The sequence below is a fragment of the Callorhinus ursinus genome, unplaced genomic scaffold (assembly GCF_003265705.2).
Source record: "Callorhinus ursinus isolate GAN/ISIS: 27379988/994484 unplaced genomic scaffold, GSC_fseal_2.0 scaffold29, whole genome shotgun sequence".
Taxonomy (NCBI): domain Eukaryota; kingdom Metazoa; phylum Chordata; class Mammalia; order Carnivora; family Otariidae; genus Callorhinus; species Callorhinus ursinus.
In genome coordinates, this window is record NW_027397091.1 from 20,093,137 (window position 1) to 20,111,708 (window position 18,572).

The following is an 18,572-nucleotide window of genomic DNA, read 5'->3' on the forward strand; positions in this document are numbered from 1 at the left end:
GATGTAGGCATATCCTTCCTCACCTCTTCCATCTGTTGAGCTCAATGCTCCCCACTTGTCACTGCACCCTAGTGTCTCTTTCCCTCCCCTTGAGTCCGGCTGGCTGTGGTGATTGGCTTGGCCAAGAGAATGGCAGAGGTGATGTTAGGGGACTTCCAAAGTGAGGTCTTAGGACCCTGCATCCAAATATGGTACATTTTGAGGTACTGGAAGGTAGGACTCTGACATGTGAATTTTTAGGGGGCGGGGGAACACTGTTTAACCCATAACTGTGTCAATTCCATCTTGGTGTCTGCTTCTCAGAAGAACAGACCTCTCTCAGATGCTTCAGCTTAAAGTGAAACCAACATCTGCACAGTCCTGGAGGTGGAGTGAAGCACCATGTCCCAGATCTTTGGGGGTCATTACCAGGGAGCAGTGGCTAAACCCAGATTGGAGCCAAAACCAGTCACCCGGTGAACCAGGGGAGAGGCCCCAGGTCGGGGCTGAGAAACAGAGAAGACTGAGGAAGAGCCAAGGCAGACGAGGGGGCAAAAGAAGGAAGGAGCCTTGACTCAGCTCAGGGGCTGGGCCTGGGATCGCAGATCTAACCGGGTACACGCCAGGCAGACAGCAGACAACATGGGTTTTCGGGGAGCAGAGGGCTGCCTGCCAGGCTGCGCTGAGAGGCACGGCCTCGGTGGGCCCAAGTTCTCATCTGTAAATGGGGCACAGCCGGGGTCACATTAGGCTGAGAGAATATTTAGCTTTAGAGCTCCCGTGTAAAGTGGACATCAGCTCCTGGGGCTGGGCTGAGCAGGCCCGGTGGCTGCTCACGCAGGGGGAGGGGACCCAGCTGAGAGGAGGCAGCATTGACCTGCACAGCCACTGGGCTTCAGACTCTCCATGGCTCCCCAGCCTGGCCCTCCTGCTGCACTGGGCAATGGCCATCTCATCCAGGCATGGGAGAAGCTTCACACGCTCATTTCTTTATATGATTCCTAGATGCCCCTGGACAGCCTGGAAACAAAGCAGACCAGCCCCCGCTTCCCAGCCCCCATCTCATTCCCACTAGCATTTGGGGTCAATGTGCCCATTTCAGGCAGAGGCAGGATTAGCAACAGGAAGACAGCAAGTCAGTCACACCCAGCCCCAAAAGGAGCGCTGTGAGGCAGAAGGGGACAACATGGCTGATGCCAGCAGGCAGGCTCCTCGGTAAGATCACACTCCTTCCTTCCTGTGCCTAGAACAATAAGGCTGTCTCCATGCTGGGTATACAGTCCGTCGAGCGCTGAGTTCCACAAACTGTGGACATGTCAGAAGAAAGGGTGCCACCCAGCACGATGGTGTGATGACCTCTGCCCATCGTCCCCCCTCCTCCAGAGCCAAGGCTGTGCCTGCATGCACACTGGCGACCCAGCAGCCAGCCACCCTCTCCCCATGGCCCCCCAGAGCACACATGTGGGACAAAGCAGCGCTGGTTTCCCCTCTATACCTCAAGGCTTTCCCATCTCCCCAGGGTCAAACTCAACTCTTGCTTTGCCCACCCCCCCCCAAGGCTGCTCTCTCTCTCTGGTGTGCCCATTCACCAAACCACCTCCTCCCCCATCCACCTAGTGGCAGCCCAGTCCCTCCACCCTGCATGTCCACTCCTCTCCACTAGCCCTGCTCCGGCCCTGCCCAGGCCGCCTCCACGCCAGCCCAGATGGCGGCCGTGGACAGCTAATGGGTCACTCCACTCCCCCTTGCCCTGTGGCTTGTGTCCTGGCAGCATGCAGCATGGTCTTTTCAAAGTACACAGTACAAAGTACAAAGTACATCACAGATGGTGACACAGCCCTGTGCCCAAATTCTCCGGCTTCTCTCACACTTGGGTTGGAATTCCAGGTCCTTCTGACGGCCTCCCTGGACCACCCCAAGTCCCTTTCCTACCCCACCAGCCCTCCACTCCCACAGCACACGGGGTCTCCTCATTGTTCCTAGAACCCTCACAGCCTCGTCCCACCACCTGCTGATGTGGCCTGGCTCAGCACCTGCCCAGAGGAACCTATCTCCTGCCCCTACTCTGCTTTGCTTTCCTACATAGGCCTTATTTTCTCTGCTTACTGTCTGTTGCTGTTCTAGAATGGAGACCTCTCAAGGGCCGAGATTGTTTTTCCTTCCATGATATTTGCAGCACCCAGAGTGGTCCCCAGCTGGGAGGCACTGGTCAATGCTGTGGGATAGTAAGTTCATGAATGAAGTATATGAGTTAAGAGCACAGAGATGTGGTACCTCCAGAATTTTCTCCCAGATGCCCCACCAGCAGTGACAGAGGGTGGTGACAGCCCTCTCTCCCCATGCCTGCAGCCCACTTGCAAGGAGCTCGAGACTTGCCCTGCAGCATCCATGCCTGTGAACTCCAGAGCAGTTGCCATGTGGCCTCACCCTGAGGTCCTCCACCTGATGTGGGATGATGTGGGATCGTGGAGCCCAATGGTCAAGAAGGAATTCTTGGGACATTTTTGGTGCAAAAAAAGGTGATTTTATTATAGCACAGGGACAGGACCCGCGGGCAGAAAAGGCTGCACTGGGATTGTGAGGAGTGACTGGTTATATACTTTTTCATTAGTGGGGGTTAGGGATCCTCTAAGTCTCTAAGGAATTTGGAAGCAAGGCTTTCAGAACCTTGAAGGGCCAACTACTGCCAAGATAAGGTTACTTCTAGTCTTTAATAAAACATAAGCATGAAGGTACTGAGGCGGCCACGAGTTCCTTGAGGAAGGTCACGCTCTGCACGTTTCAGGTATCTCTAGTGGGCTGCAAGCTGTAAGGAGATTTAATTTAAGCTACATTCTCTTGCCTTTGCTTCCCTCATCACACCCAGTGGGAGTCTGCCCACCAGCCCCTGAGATGGAGGCAGGAGCCAGCCTCCTCTGAGGCCCTCTGCTTGGGGCTTCGCTCAACCCCACGACAAGACTCAAACAAGGGCCTGGGATCAGTAGAGACTTCCCCATCACTGAGATGACCCTGAGATGCGTCCCACCCAGTCCCTTCGAGGGACCTGTGGCACCCAGTCCAGGAGTAACCTGCTCATTGACACACCTTCACCTCCTCCTCCCTGCCCAGACTGGCTTCCCTCACCTGTGCATCCAGGGACCACCTCCCAAATAAGCTACCTATACCCAAGCCCTTGTCCTAGAGTCTGCTTTGTGGGGAGGTGGGTTGATGGGGCCTGACTAAGAGAATCCCCCAGCACTGAGCTATGCCCAGAGTCCCCAGGGCTCCTTCTGGCCTCAGGGTTCCTGGCAGCTCCAACGCGAGCCTCTTGCAGGCAGATTCACCTCTCTTAGGAGGGTCCCTGCCATGCTGCCATGCTTTGTGACAGCTTCTGGAAGGAAGAGATTCCCAAAGGCTCTGCCAGACCCTCCCATTGAACAGGGAGAAGTAAGCATGCAGGAGTGACCAAACTCAACTGCACATTTTCAGTGTGTGTCCCTGGGCTGGGAGCACACGGGTAAGCTGTGTTCTCTGCTCTGTGCTGGGTAGCAGGCTGGAGGGCAGGCATGGAGCTGGCACTCAGGAAACATTTGCTGGTTGAATAGATGAATCCCACCACCTGCAGCTGTGACAGGCGACCTTCTGGCATGATCTATACACGCTGTTCCTAAGTCCTCCCTTCTCTTCTCAACACCCCCAAACCGTGCCACTTCTTTGCGATCTCACCTAAGCCACAGTTAGGTCCCTGTGCCCTCTCACTCGTGTCCTGGTGTGAACCACTGCGCCCTCCCCCTCCTCCCCAGGAGGCTGTCTTCTCTCAGCTTCCTGGACCTGTTTCTGATTTCCCCACAACTCCCTGGAGCCCCTTCTCCAACCATCAAGCTGATGGAGAAGCAGACACAAGAGCAGCTTTCCCCAAAACCCAGAAGCCAAACTTTCCCTCAGGAGCAATGGTCTGCTTATGGGTGACGTGTCAGCTAAGCATGGGTGGGAAAGGGTCAGCTAAGCATGGGTGGTGGTGCTGGATGTTGGTCCCAGCGTCCCTGGACGCTGCCCAACGGGCAGGGCTAGGAAGGGCTGCACTCAGAGACAGTGAGAAGTAAAAACTCCCACTCCCTCTTGGCCCCTTCCCTTCCTCCCGGCTGAGCACACAGGTGCCCCAGCCCTGGGTCTGGAGAATGGGTGTCATCTCTGTTCTGCTCCCCACAATGACCTCTCCTACATGCCCTCAAGGGCAACTCCAGAGATCCTTCCTCCATGATTTCTAAATTCGATGGTAAATATGTTCCCCTTTGGAAACTCAGGACCCTGCTCATTTTCTCCCTCATAATATAGCTGCACATGGCAATGTCTTATAACCCTGTTGTATCAATCAGCAATTGTTGTGTAATAAACCCTCCCGAGACCCCAACAGCCCTCACATATTATTCTAGCCTGCATGTCTGAGGGTCAGGGGCATTGGCCAATATCAGCTGGGCTCATGTGTGCTTCAACAGGGTCAGGGGCTCTGGCTGAGGCCAAACCCAAGTGCACATGTCCATCCTGTGTTTTTTGTCACACCACGTTCACTAACATGTCTCCGGCAAAGCCAATCTCATGGCCACGCCAGGGTCAGGAGTCAGGGCAGTCACTCTGCCCCAGGCGGGGGGGGGGCGGTTAGGGACAGCCCAGCAGTCACCTGGCAGAGGGGGGGTCCAGGGAGGAGTGTAGAATTTGGCCAGGAATGCACCCACCACATCTAGGGACCTACAGCTCCTTGAGGGGTGGAGACCATGCAGCTGACCTGCACACAGTTTTCTATAATTCGCACTGGGCGTTCACAAGACTGTTGGCAAGGTAAGATTTCTGGTGTTACTTTGTTTTGGTCTGATTTACTTTTGGTTTCTTGTGTTGTTTTACCATTTTATAGATGAAGCCATTTACATACAGAGAGAGAAGGTGTCCTGACCAAGGTCTGCAGCGAGGAGGTGACAGGGCCCTGGAGTTGGGGCAGGAGCCCAACCTCTCCCTGGATCTCAGGAGCATGGAATGTATTCTGATATGCTTTGGTAGCTCACCAGACATCACAGGGCGGTCCTTGGATGAGTGACCCACAGCCGCCTCAGTGTCAGGAAGTCATTGCCAATTATAAATTATGAGCAAGACTTTTTGACGTAGGCTACAATGGGGAAAATTCATCTGTGTTTCTATGATAGATTCCAAAGATTTGAATGTTATCTAATTTGATTTGTGTTAACTTTATCTTCAAAACTGGTCTGCAGTGATAAAGCTGTGGAAAACTCTGTGGGGTGGGGGTGGACTGGAATATTTACAGATAGTTGATGTGCTTGATTTCAGTTGTGTGTCTTGTGCATAGCTCTACAAGGAAACACTGTGTAACATGGTTCCCTTATAAAGTTTCAGCACTGCTGTGCCCTGCCCACACAGCACCCCACTGGGCACATCGCCAAGGAATGTTAAAAGACCAGGCAAGAGCTGTGTGGGGTGCTGGAGACACATGCGGTTAGTTTCGCAAGAAAAACTAAGTAACACCAGTTGTGTGCATTATAAAGTCAGGAACTCATCCATTTCCCAAGCTGTCTGGGTGGCTTCAGCTGCAGTGGAAGGTATATTGAAACTTGCAAATGGTGTTCCAAAGAGGCTGGACATCTGTCTATACATCCCCACAGCCATGGATGGAGAGACCTGCTCCCTAGTCTTGGCAACATTTGGGATGGGCAATCCTTCAGTTTGAGCCATGCTGATGGATATGGTGATATCTCACTGTGACTTGCAGTTTGTATTCAGGAATAACAATGAACAGGCTACTTATCTTTAACAAACTTCAGTCCAATTGGGGTTGAATTTTCAACCCCAATTGTAAAAACTTGTGTAATCTGTTAATAAAAAAATACAACCGAGAAATTAAAAAAAAAAAAAAAAAACTTCAGTCCATTAGGGCTACTCTAGCAAAATAGCAGACTGGGGGTGGCGGAGGCTTATAAACAGCAGAAGCTTATTTCTCGTGGTGCCAGAGGCTGGAAGTCTGAGGTCAAGTCTCCAGTGTGTTCAAGGGAGGGGGCCTCTTCCAGGTCACAGGCTTCTCCTTGTATCCCTGAAAGGTGGAAGGGGCTAGGAATCCCTCTGGAGCCTCTTTTATAAGGCACTAAGGGGGTTCCAATGCCAGGGCTCTACCTTATGACCTAAGCACCTCCCAAAGGCCAACCTCCTAAAACCGTCACACGTCATATGTTGAGATTTTAACATATGAATGGGGGGGGAATCAGGAACATTCAGTCCATAGCTGAAACACACGACAGCATTCTGGATCTCAAAATCATTATACAGAGTGAAGTAGGTCAGAACAAGTGCACACGTGATTCATTCACATAGAATGAAGACTAATCTCTAAGGACTACATGCAGGTCAGGGGTCATCTGTGTTTAGGAATGAGAGGGTCTGGTCTCCAAAGGGGCACAGAGATCTTCTGGAATTGATGAAAATGTTCAATATCCTGACAGGGCTGGTGGTACCACAGGTGTATATAGCCACCCGAATTCCCTGAACGGTACATTTTAAATGTACACTTTAAATGGATGTAGTTTATTGGCCATCAATTATTTCTCAGTAAAACTGATAAGAAAAAAAAAGTGTGGCACAGAGACATCAAGTGACTTACCCAAGATCACACAGCTAATTAGCACCAAAGCCAGGATTCAAACACCAGCAACAAAGCTTTGAATTGGCACTGCTCAATAAATACAGGACAAGAATTTGAGTCCAGGGACTCGGAAGCCCAAGTGGGCCCCACCTTTGGATGTGCTTCTCTATGTTGGCCCCATCAATGAAGGCTGGGATGTGTTTCCTCTTCAGAAAAGCAGGCCCCCTGGTGCAGGTGAACACTGGGGCTCCTTTCTCCCCTCTTCTCTCAGTGTGCTGGTCAGGAAAGGAGGACAGATGGAAGAACAACACTCACCCACCACCATGTGGCCGACTGACTGTCTCTCTCACTTGCAAGGGAAGATTGGGTTTCACCGAGGATGCTACGGCGGCTGCCCTTTCCCCATGTCATGACCTTGTTGGGACTCTGAAAGCTGAGGATGTGAAGTGCCCTTGCCTAACACTTGCAGAAGAGAAGGACCCCAGTAAGAGTCCCACTGTGTGCTGGGTGCTGGCCCTGGGAGTGGGGCAGTGAACATGAGGACCAGAGACCCTCCTATTAGCACCCATTAGGACTGGGTTTCAGGGAGACCCCACAACAAGCATCTACAACCTATGGAGGGCCCTCTCTGTCCCAGGTGCCCACTGCCTTCCCCTGCCTAGGATGTGTCCCTGAAGTAAGGGTGACCTTGGAGGGCAGAGGTGGTATCAAAGATGGAGGTAGGGGCAAGGAAGGAGAAGGGGCCCTTCTAGGGCCCTCCACAGAGGCCAAGCACCATGGCCTGCGGTCACCCTGCAAACAGGGTCCCCACCATGACACCATCCAAAGAAGACACAGTCAGCATGTCCCCTGACTGCAGAGAAGCCACCGACTGCCCATAATCCCCTCACCCCATTCAGTTCTCTCCGTGCACTGAGCTCCAGCCTGGGATATTTTCCTTCTCTACTTTTATAAAACACATCCAGAAGGTCGAAGTGAGGGGTTCTCAAAGTGTAGTTTGCCCAAAAATGGCCACAGGCTCTAGTTAAAATCCCAGATTTCTGCATCCCATCCCTGCCCCCACACCCCATCTGATTTGAAAGTAAAGTGGGGAACCCAGAAAAGGGTTTTTATAACCGACTTCCAGGGGATTCCTCTGCATGTGCCCTTAGGCCACACCTCAGGAGCCAGACTTAGACCATTAGGACCTGGCAGGTCCTGGGGTCTCCAGCTGTGTCGCTCAGACCCCTGCAGGGCCTATGCTGGGAACAGGGTGAGGGGGTGGGGTGGGCAAGGGCAGGGCCCCCTCTCAACCTAGCCAGATCATGTTATATTTATGTGGTTTTATACTGGACTTCTGCAAATATTAAGGTGAAGAAGTATGAGATTAATGATTAAAAAAAAAAAAAGCTGGAAGAAACAAATCGCATCCAATAGCGTCACTCTGTGGACAAGACACCAAAGTTCAGATGGCAAGGCAGGTGGTGTGGCAGCAAGACGTCGGGCACTGTGCCTCACTCTGCGGCCTGGGTAGATGGGACTCACCTTGAAGCCTGACTCCTGGTCCCTGAAGGGCAGATAAGACCGCCTGCCTCGGTGTCAGGGGTATGTGCACAGTCTGTGTAACAGGCCTCGGCAGACTCCATTCCTGGCCTTGCCCGGAATCTGGAGGTAGCCACTCCCCCCTTTTCTCAGCCCAAGGCTCAGTCCACCGAGCACTGTGGGAAGCAGAAGGAGGCTGAAGATACAGTCTGCGCTGGAGACACTTCTGTATAACTCAGGGTACAGAACGCTGCCTGGTCCTTCTCTAGGCCACGCGGTGGGAGGGCTGCTGAGGGCAGGGCAGTGGGCAGGGTTTTTGAGGAGATGAGGCACAGTCTTTCTGAGGTGGGCAAGGTCTTGGGGTGGGATTGGAGAAGCGGGTGGGGCACAGAGGGTGGGGAGCAGAAGCTCGGGGTCAGAGGAGTTTGGACGCAATTTAAGCTTCTCAACTCATGTTTCAGGTGATGCTGAAGCTCATCTGTGGACAGAGGGCCACACTTGCAAAGTGACCTGTGTTTAAGAAGCTCTGACCTAAAAATGATGGAGATGATGAGTGTCAGTGCCCTGATCTGGGCCCCATCCACAGCCCCCAGCACTCTTTACCCGTAGTGTTCTGGGCTCCGTGAGGCTAACATCCCCGGCAGGCAGCCCAAGCCAGTGACAGATGAAGGCCTGGGGACTAATATCCCAACATTGTCACGGCAACAGCACTGAGGCGTGCAACACCACCCCATGGGTGCTCTGCTCATGGAAGCAGCTGTCTGAGCTTCCTTACGCCCCCAACTCATCCCTTGGCTTCCCAACAGATACTTCTGGGGTTCAACTCCCAAGCAATCTTATCTCAGGGGCTGCTTGGGGGGGGTCCCAGCCTGAGACACAGTTGCTCTGTGAGTCAAACTCACCCCAGCCAGCACCCGGCCCGGACTGATAGAATGAGTGCTGATGTGGGATCCAGCTGCTCACCCATCAGGTAATGAGGAACTCCAGCTCGCACGCAGGGGAAGGAAAACGTTGTTATCAGCAGAACTAAAAAGAACTAGGAAGGCAAAATGGTTTGCCAAAACTTCCACACGGCTTATTAGGTCCTTTTGATTCTTTGGTGTTTTCAACTTCCTATGGCACACTTTCCCCACAGCCCCAGAAAAGCAGAAGTATGGGGGACAAAATCCAGAGGACCATCTTCAGGTGGCCCAACATTCCAGACTTTCCACATCGTAGGTGTGGAAAATGTAGGCCTGGCTTGGTTTTCTGAGCAACATGCAATGGTGTTAGAGAAGTCAGAATATGTGAATCCTGACAAAATTTCCTTTCCTTGACAAGGGTTTGAATACAACAAAATAAACCAGGCCTACAAACAGTACAACTAAGTGTGACATAGCTTTCTTTCACTTTTCCAGCAGGATTGGGCAAGACATTGTCCTTGAATCATGTATTTCCCACGGTAAGTCAATAGATATTCCATTAAAAAAAAATTAAAAGTTTCAGTATTTTGTCAAAAAAACTTGCGTGTAGTTGCATGCTCAACTGGCTGATTAAACACACATTATCATATTAAAGTCACTAACAATCCCTAAATCAAGACAACTGTTTCACATTAAAGTAGTGTTTTCCAAACTCAATGACCATGGAATCTTTTCCTTTTTTAAAATAACACTTTTTAAAAACTGAAGTTTAATTGACACATAGCATTATATTAGTTTCAGGTATACAACACAATGATTCAATATTTGTATACCTTGTTCAGTGATCACCTCGCTAAATCTAGTTATACCATCATCTTCCTAAAAACTTACAATTTTTTTTTCTTATGATGAAAACTTTCAAAAAAGTAACACCATTAATGTCCTATAGGACCATGGTGTTCCAAGAAATGCAGTTTGGGGAACCCTGGTCTTCACAGTTCATGCCATCCATTCAATCAACAGATCGTGAGTTGAGTGTCCCGTGTGGTGTGTTTGTGGCTTGGCTCGCTGGGGATAACCAGAGCCATCTGCAAGTGCTTGGACTGATTCCCCAGTCTTAATCCAGATGTTTGGCATTCTGACCAGCATGGAGAGGCGAGCATCCAGCGTTTATGCTATTGCAGGGTGGTGCAGTGAACTCTTTTAGGCATTCCTAAAGCACACTAGAGAATAGCCCAATTTTCTCCTTCTCCACAGATTGGTAATTTCTTCCATAATTGAACGATTCAGCCACACAAGCATTGCGTGTATCTGCTACAGTGCGCAGTTGTCATATTTATCAGACCAACATGGCGTCCTTGAGCTTAAATTGACCTTATCCCTGAGGAGTCTTCTGATAATCTGAGAATCTCAACACGGCCAACAATTCCTTCAACATGTGAAAGGACAGGTCAGGCCTTCTGAGAATCACCAGGAGCTGACAAGTGACCGACTGCCCTTTTAGGCGAGCACAGATAATGCTACCATGGCCCTTCCCTTTTGTCGGTAAGTCCCTGCTTCTTGTCATTATATTGTCAGCACAATGACTGTTTATTTTCTGGTTCTGTGGATCATGCACTATTTAATTTCCTGGCTCTTATCTTCTTTGTCCACACCCAAGAGAAACAGCCCATACATCAAGTCAGCCTCAGTTCAGTGCAGATTGATTCTGCCTGGAAGTTGGGTCCCGGTGAACTCATACAGAGCTCATGCATGATGGGTGTACTGCACCTGGACCACGCAACTGAGTCTAGCCTGAGACATAGTCCTCCCATTCATTCCTCGGGATGCTGCTCGGGTCCTTGCTTGGCTCCCAGGGGAGGGACAGGCCTGGAGTCAGTTGGGGCATCATTCCTCCAGCAATAGCAGAAGCAGGGCTCTAGACAGGGACTCAGGGCTAAGGCCACAGTTCATCCTTCCTGCCCCCATTTGCACTTTGCCTCAGGGACAGCACGTATCAAGCACCCACCATGTATTTCCAGGAAAAGAAAGACTAGTCCCCAGTTGCCAGTAAAAGTGCTTCCTAACCCATTTTCCAAGAGGATCAGAAAACTTTTCTTTCAAAGCATGAGTAAACAGCAGCTCTGAGACTGTGGGGAGCTGTACGCATGTTTTGAGTGTGGACCTGGTCTGGAACCCTCTGGATCCCATTCCCGGGGGAGGGGGAAGGGCGAAGCTGGGGCAGGAATCCTGAGGAGGGCTGGCTCTAGGTCCTCTAAAGGGGAGCCTCAGGCCTGGCAGGCATTAGAGGGGCAGCTGAACCAAGGCGGTTGGTGGGGGGGAGTCCCTCACTGCTTCCCGTGCTGCCATTAGCCCCAACTCAGGGGGCAGGGCTTGTCATATGAATGACAAGGACTTGGAGAGCGTGAGGCTGGTGCCAAATGTGCAGCTGCCTTGTCCCTTACAGTTCCTCATCTGTAAAATGAGGGTCATAGTAATAGCAATCTCATAGATTGTCATTATAATTCAGTGAGACCATAGAATGTTGTCCTTTGCACGGCATCAGGCACATAATGAGAGCTGAAAGGAACTGACTTTTAATATTCCCTTTATCCTTCCTTCCTTCATTGCTAGGTTTCATATTGAAAAGGTGGGTGGGTTTTCTAATGAGGTGTTAGGTCCTCACCCTAAAGGTTCCTCTTTGGAGGCCTGGGGGCCAAGAACAGGACAACTGTCTATATCAGCAGGGCCTGGGCTCACTTCCACAGTCTGGGAACCACAAGCACCTGAAGAAGACAGAACGTAGGCCCCTCCTCCCAGGCCCCTACGAGTGGTGGGGTTCCGGGGTCACAGAGCCCTGCAGTCAGGCCAGGCCTCTCCCTTTTCTCAGCACACAGCAGCGGTGCCAAGGGACCCAGCTGTCCTCAAATTTCCATGGGGATTTTCCTGATAATTCCAGGAAGTGAGAAGTCAGTGGGAAGGTCATGGGTGGAGCCAGGTCACTGGCTTAGCTCCAGAAGTGTGGTCACAGATGAGGCCTCTGGTGGCAGGGACTCAACAGGCTGCATGCCCACACAGCCTGCCCTTGGAGGCTTCCGTGTGGGGCTGCAAAGTTTAGAGAAGTGGGGACATGACAATAGAGAGTGGGTGTCCTGGAGATAAGGCCTCTGAGAACACAGGCAGTGTGAAAAGTGCAAACACTTTCAAGGACAGCAAAAGCACGGCCCTTCAGAGCCCAGCCTGAGTGCCAGGTGAAGCCACTAGGTCCATGACCATCATCATCTTTGGGGTTGTAGTGGGTGGAGGTCTTTTCTATGGGGCCACACTGTGATTTCAGCTAAGGCTTTTTTAAAATGTCTGCTTATCTAGCAATTCAATTTATTCTAACTGAGGCCAAGTTTTAGGGAACACCAGAATCCATTTATTGTATTTGTTTTACACAGACATCATTGCTCCAGTGCAGATTCTTTGTCAGCAGACATTGGCGGGTGTGGACATTAAGTTTGCAGTACCCTTAGTTGGAAGGGTATGGAAAGAACCGAGGCTAAGGCTCTGCCCTTGGGACACAGTTCAGTGGATGCACTCTGTGAGCAGTTGACCTTTCTGGGTGTGAGTCTCTTCTCTGGCAAAGTCTGAGCCCTAAACCAAGGCTGTGTAGGGCTTTACCAACTCTACAAAGGCAGGATTCTAAGATCTCACGGACATAGCCGGATCACATTCTCCATGCCCATCCCCAGGCCCATCCACAGAGAATATATTATCCAAAAGGGAAATCAAGGAAATAATTCAATTTACAATGGCATCAACAAGAATAAAATACTTAGGAATATAATTAACCAAGGAAGTGAAAGACATACTCTGAAAACTACAAAATACTACTGAAAGAAATAAGAGAAGACAGAAATAGAAAAACATCTTGTGTTTGTGGATCAAAATACAATATTGTTAAGAAGTCAGTACAATCCAAAGTGGTCGACAGATTCAATGCAATCCCCATCAAAATCCTGATGGCATTTTTTTTTTGCAGAAATAGAAAAATCCATCCTAAATTTCATAGGAAATAAGGGATTCTGGTTAGCCAAAACAAACTGAAAAAGAACAAAGTTGGAGGTCTCACACTTTCTGATTTTAAAACCTACTACAAAGCTACAGTAATCAAAATGGTATGGTACTGGCATAAAGATAGACATGTAGACCAACAGAATAGAAGAGAGAGCCCAGAAATCAACCCTCATACATATGGTTACGTGATTTTCAGCAAGGGTTCCAAGATCATTCAATGGGGAGAGGACAGTCTTTTCAACAAATGGTATTGGGAAAACTGGGTGTCCACATGCAAAGGAATGAAATCGGACCCTTTACTTCACACCATATATAAACATAATTTCAAATGGATCAAAGACCTAAAACTACAAAATTTTTAGAAGAAAACACAGGGGAAAGCCTTCATGACATTCTATTGGGGCATGATTTCTTGAATATGATGTCAAAACATTCTATTGGGGCATGATTTCTTGAATATGATGTCAAAAGCATAAGTAACAAAAGTAAACACAGATAAATCGGACTACATCAAAATTAAACACAGTTATACGTGAAAGGACACAACTGACAGAGTGAAAAGGCAGACTATGGGGTGAGAGAAAATATTTGCAAATCTTATATCTGATAAGGGGTTAATATCCAGAATATATAAAGAACTCCTATGACTCAATAACAACAACAAACCATTAAAACACGGGCAAAAGATGAGAATAGCCATCTCTCCAAGGAAGACATACAAATGGCCAACAAGCACATGAAAAGGCACTCAGCAACACAATCATTAGGCAAATGAAAATCAAAACTACGAGACATCACCTCACATCCATTAGGTTGGCTACTATTAAAAAAAATGTAACAATGCTGGAGAAGATATGGAGAAATTAGAACTTGTGCACTGCTGGTAGGAATGTGAAATGGTGCAGCTGCTATACAAAACAGTATGACAATTCCTCAAAAGGTGAAAATGAAATTACCCTATGTGCCCACAATTCCACTTTTAACTATATTTATTCCACTTTTTAGTATATATCTATAGAACTGAATCACAGTCTAAGAGGTATTTATACATCCATGTTCACAGCAGCACTATTCATAATAGCCAAAAGGTAAAATCAAACCAAATGTCCATGGAGGGATGAGTAAATAAACAAAATATGGTCTATACATACAATAGAATGTTATTTGGCCTTAAAAAGCAAAGAAACTCTGACACCTGCTGCAACAGGAATGAACCTTGAGGACATTGTGCTGAGTGAAACAAGCCAGTCATGAAAAGACAGATGCTGTATTAACTGGACTTATGTGCGGTATCTAGAGCAGTCCAATTCACAGAGACAGAAGTTAGAATGGTGGTTTCCAGGAGCTGGTGGGAAGGGGAGGGAGGGTTTGTTTAATGGGGACAAAAGGTCAGTTTTGCAGGATGAAAGTTTTAGGTATTAATTTCACAATAAAGCAGAGGTACTGCCTAACACTGAACTGTATACTTAAGTATGATTAAGGTGGTAGGTTTTATGTTATGTTTGTTTTATTACAATTTGAAGAAATAAAAACTGTAAGTACAAAAAGAAAGTCCACACGGAAGCCTTGCCTTCTAAAGAAATGCATTGTATTGGCAGTGAGTCAGGCCTGGGCCCGTGCTCACCCTACCTGGGTGAGCCATGACCCCCCTCCCCTTGGGCCCAGAATGGGCTGAAGGTGTCAGTATGAGAGGAAGGAGACCAGGTCTCTTGACTGTGGGCCCACAGCTATGGATGTATAAATGCCTCTTAGATTGTGATTCAGTTCTGTAGATATATACTAAAAAGCTGTGACCTCCCCCAGAACGACAAGGAAATGCTTCCCTGCACATAGGAGATGGGAAAAGATGTGGTTCACTCAAAAGACACCTTCACTTCAGGCTCCAGGTAAGGCCTTAGAAGAGGGGTCCCTGCACTTCTAACTTCCCAGCCCCGGTTCATATAAGGGAAAGCCAGTTTGTGGGGATGGAAGTGCTCCTAACTTCATGCCAATGCCCTTTCATTAGGGGACATGAATTACAACAGCAGCTATTTTGCATTTATTCTGATGCAGGGCCTTCACAGGGTTAAGTGACCGAGGCTGCACAACCAGTAAGCAGCAGAGGTGAGGTGGATGCAGCCATTGGACTCCCTTTGGATTATTTCTTCCTCTTTAACAGAACCCCCCAGACCTAAGTGGTTTAGAACCACAGCCAAGTTGCCAGGCCTCTGGGTTCGGGGTGGCTGGGCTCTGGGGGGCACTTGTGGCCCTCTCCAGGATGTCCCCTTCAGTAGAAGTCAACAGGGCGGGGGCGGAGCCATCTGCAGGTCTGGCTGGTTCGGAGGGGTGCATCTTCCCCACACGGCCTCTCTGACGGAGCCTCTCTTGTGGACCCTCTGGCACAGTGGCTTGGGGTACCAAGAGCCAGTGCTCCAAGCTGCCTGTCCTCCAGAGCATCCATTCTGCCACTTTCTCCTGATTACACTGAGTCAGAACCCAACCCCAATTCCATATGGGGGGACCACAAGAAGGGGTAAACCCTGGGCAGTGTGCTTTATGGGGGCCCTCTTTAGAGACTAGCTACACTGTATGCTCCAGCCCAGAGTCCAAGCCACACTGTGCCCATGCAGCCAGTGCCTGCTCCCCAAGCCTGCAGCAATGGCACTGGGCTAGGGGGTGCCCACATCTGGGGCCCATGGGAATAAGAAAGCTGTACTGGTGGCTCCCCCTTGGTACTCTCAACTTACTCTGGTTGGCTTGCAGGATACGGACGAGGAGACAATGAAGAAGTACCCAAGGGCCCTGTCCAAGGTCATGGGCAGCTCGCAAGCCCAGGCCACTAAGCCATCCATTCCTCTGCTCACTACCTGGCAGTATCAACCTGGGGGACCACACAGATCATTCTGAGCAGAGCACAGCCCACCAGCTGCCTGGATATTTGACAGTGCCTCTCAGGGAGGGCTGACTCTGCTAGCAAGCCTTCCATACCATACCCAGGCAGGAAAACCAATGCACAGGAGGATGTGCAGGAATAGCCCAGCGAAAATTCCAGGGAAAGCCTTGAGCAGATTCTAAGAGTGGGAAGAAAATTGCCCAGAGCCAAGGTCTGTCCCTCGGAGAAGGAAGCAGGACATTCCCAATGGGGGTGCTAAATAAAGGATAAATGGAAGGAATGCCTAGTTTGGGGAAGGGAGGGTGTTTGAGGTTGAAGCCAGGGGAGATTGGGATCAATGTAAACCCCCTGCCACTGGTCCTCATTCTACAGGAAGGCCCAGGGAGGCAGACTGATTCTTCCCTCACTCTGCCTTTTAAAAGCAAAGTTTTCCCTTATATGGAGAAAGGGGAACCCTCTCACACTGCTGGTAAGAATGCAAGCTGGTGCAGTCGCTCTGGAAAACAGTACGGAGGTTCCTCAAAAAGTTAAAAATAGAACTGCCCTATGACCCAGCAATTGCACTACTAGGTATTTACCCCAAAGATACAGATGTAGTGATCCGAAGGGGTACCTGCTCCCCAATGTGTATAGCAGCAATGTCCACAATAACCAAACTGTAGAAAGAACCCAGATGTCCAACGACAAATGAATGGATAAAGAAGATGTGGTAAATATATACAATGGAATACTACTCAGCCATCAAAAAATGAAATTTTGCCATTTACAATGATGTGGTTGGAACTAGAGGGTATTATGCCAAATGAAATAAGTCAGTCAGAGAAAGATAATTATCATATGATTTCACTCATATGTGCAATTTAAGGAACAAAACAGATGAGCATAGGGGAAGTGAGGGAAAAAAATGAAATAAGACAAAACAGAGAGTGAGACAAACCATAAGAAACTCTTAACGATAGGAAACAAACTGAGGGTTGCTGGAGGGGAGGTGGGTGGGCGGATGGGGTAACTGGGTGATGGGCATTAAGGAGGGCATGGGATGTAACCAGCACTGGGTGTTGTTTGCAATTGATGAATCACTGAACTCTACCTCTGAAACTGATAATACACTATATGCTAATTAATTGAATTAAAATAAAATAAAATAAATTAAATTTTTTAAAAAAGTAAAAAAGAAAAGTTTTCCCTCGGCCATGAGGCTGCCTACGTGGTGTAAGTGGGTGAGGCACCGTACGCTGGCCCTTTGTCGCCTGGGAGGCTCCGATAGGACAGCTGCAGGTGGGATGGGGGACAGGCTTTCTGTCTCACTCCCACCTCACTCATCCCACTCTCAAGTCTCCAGACCAACATCTCTGCTCAGGTGAGCTGGCCACATCCTGCATTTGGGTTCTCAGACTGACATTTCTTTCTGTAGTAGCCAAAATCATCAGAGTTAGATTGAGGAGACCTGCTTGCATTCTTTATGATCTACGAATAATAATAATTTGCAAAGAAAAAAAAAAACACTTAGGAATCCAGACAGACAGATTTGCAACATCAATGTGTAAAATGTCAGAGCAGGTTTGCAGAACTCACATTACGAGTATTTCCTGCACCCCCACAGATCTGCCAGAGGCTTCCAGCTCCCGCAGACACACCCAGCCACACCTGGCTCACTTGGAGTCTGCAATTTGTCCAGAATCTCGTTTCTAAGCTTCTCAAGCTCGTCAGGACCACCCAGCTGAGACTGGAGCCCAGCACCATCCCCGCTGGGTAAGCGGGGAGGGCTGGGCTTGGCTGGGGTGACGTGGCAGTTGTGACATCTATAGACTAATCCATTTCTCTTTCCTGGCAAGTATACACTAGCTTGCATGGAATAGTCCCGGCTGCCACAACGTTGCTCAATCTCCAAATCCTGCCCAAATCTTGTCTGATTAAAGATTTCCAAATGCATGGAAACCTAAGTCAAGAGAAGGAGAGGGGGCGTGCAGAGCCTTGGGGCATCCGCAGGAGGCCAGAGTATGCTCCCCCTGTGCCTGCCAGTAATAGAAATGCAGGCCCTTGATTCTTACAGATTCATTCTCTGTCTGACCTTATCCTGTAAGCCAGAAACCAAGACATCCGTTTGGTCACCTATGAGTAGCGTCATACTTGCCTAACAAGTGGCAGGATGTTTGGCATTGGGAGGACATATGACATAGAACATATGACCGTTGGGTGCATAATCACGCCTGCCCCACCCCCTGAAGTGTGCTTGCGACAAGGGATTAACTAGGTGGTGTTTCAGAAATTAGAGGCATCCCCTCCTCAGCTGCTATAGAGGTTCCTGGTATCTCATTTACGCACGAAGATGCAAAACAATTTCTCTCTGTGACTTTTACACAGGCACCGGTCTATTCGAGACGCCATTCTACACTTGGCTTTTCTCTCTGAGCAAAAACAGAGCTCCGTGCTCTTCAGGCTGCGGAGTGAGGCGACCTTTGGTCGGCTCTGCCATGACTTATGTAGCCCTGGCTGATAAACATGCCATCGTGTTGTATGTTTGCTGTCATAAACCCACACACACATACGGACAGGTACAGGAAACACTCCGACATGGGGACCTGTCAGGCAAGTGGCATTAGCATTTTTAGGTTCTGACAGATGCTGCCCATTGCCC

General features: G+C 49.3%; 1 long non-coding RNA gene across 1 annotated transcript; it reads left to right on the forward strand.

Annotated features, from left to right (window-relative positions):
• The first annotated feature begins 10,505 nt into the window (after nt 1-10,505).
• On the forward strand, nt 10,506-15,926 carry LOC112828148 (uncharacterized). The gene is made up of 3 exons (XR_003209425.2): nt 10,506-10,566; nt 14,866-14,948; nt 15,805-15,926. It is a non-coding gene; the product is annotated as an uncharacterized lncRNA (long non-coding RNA).
• The last annotated feature ends 2,646 nt before the right edge of the window (nt 15,927-18,572 follow it).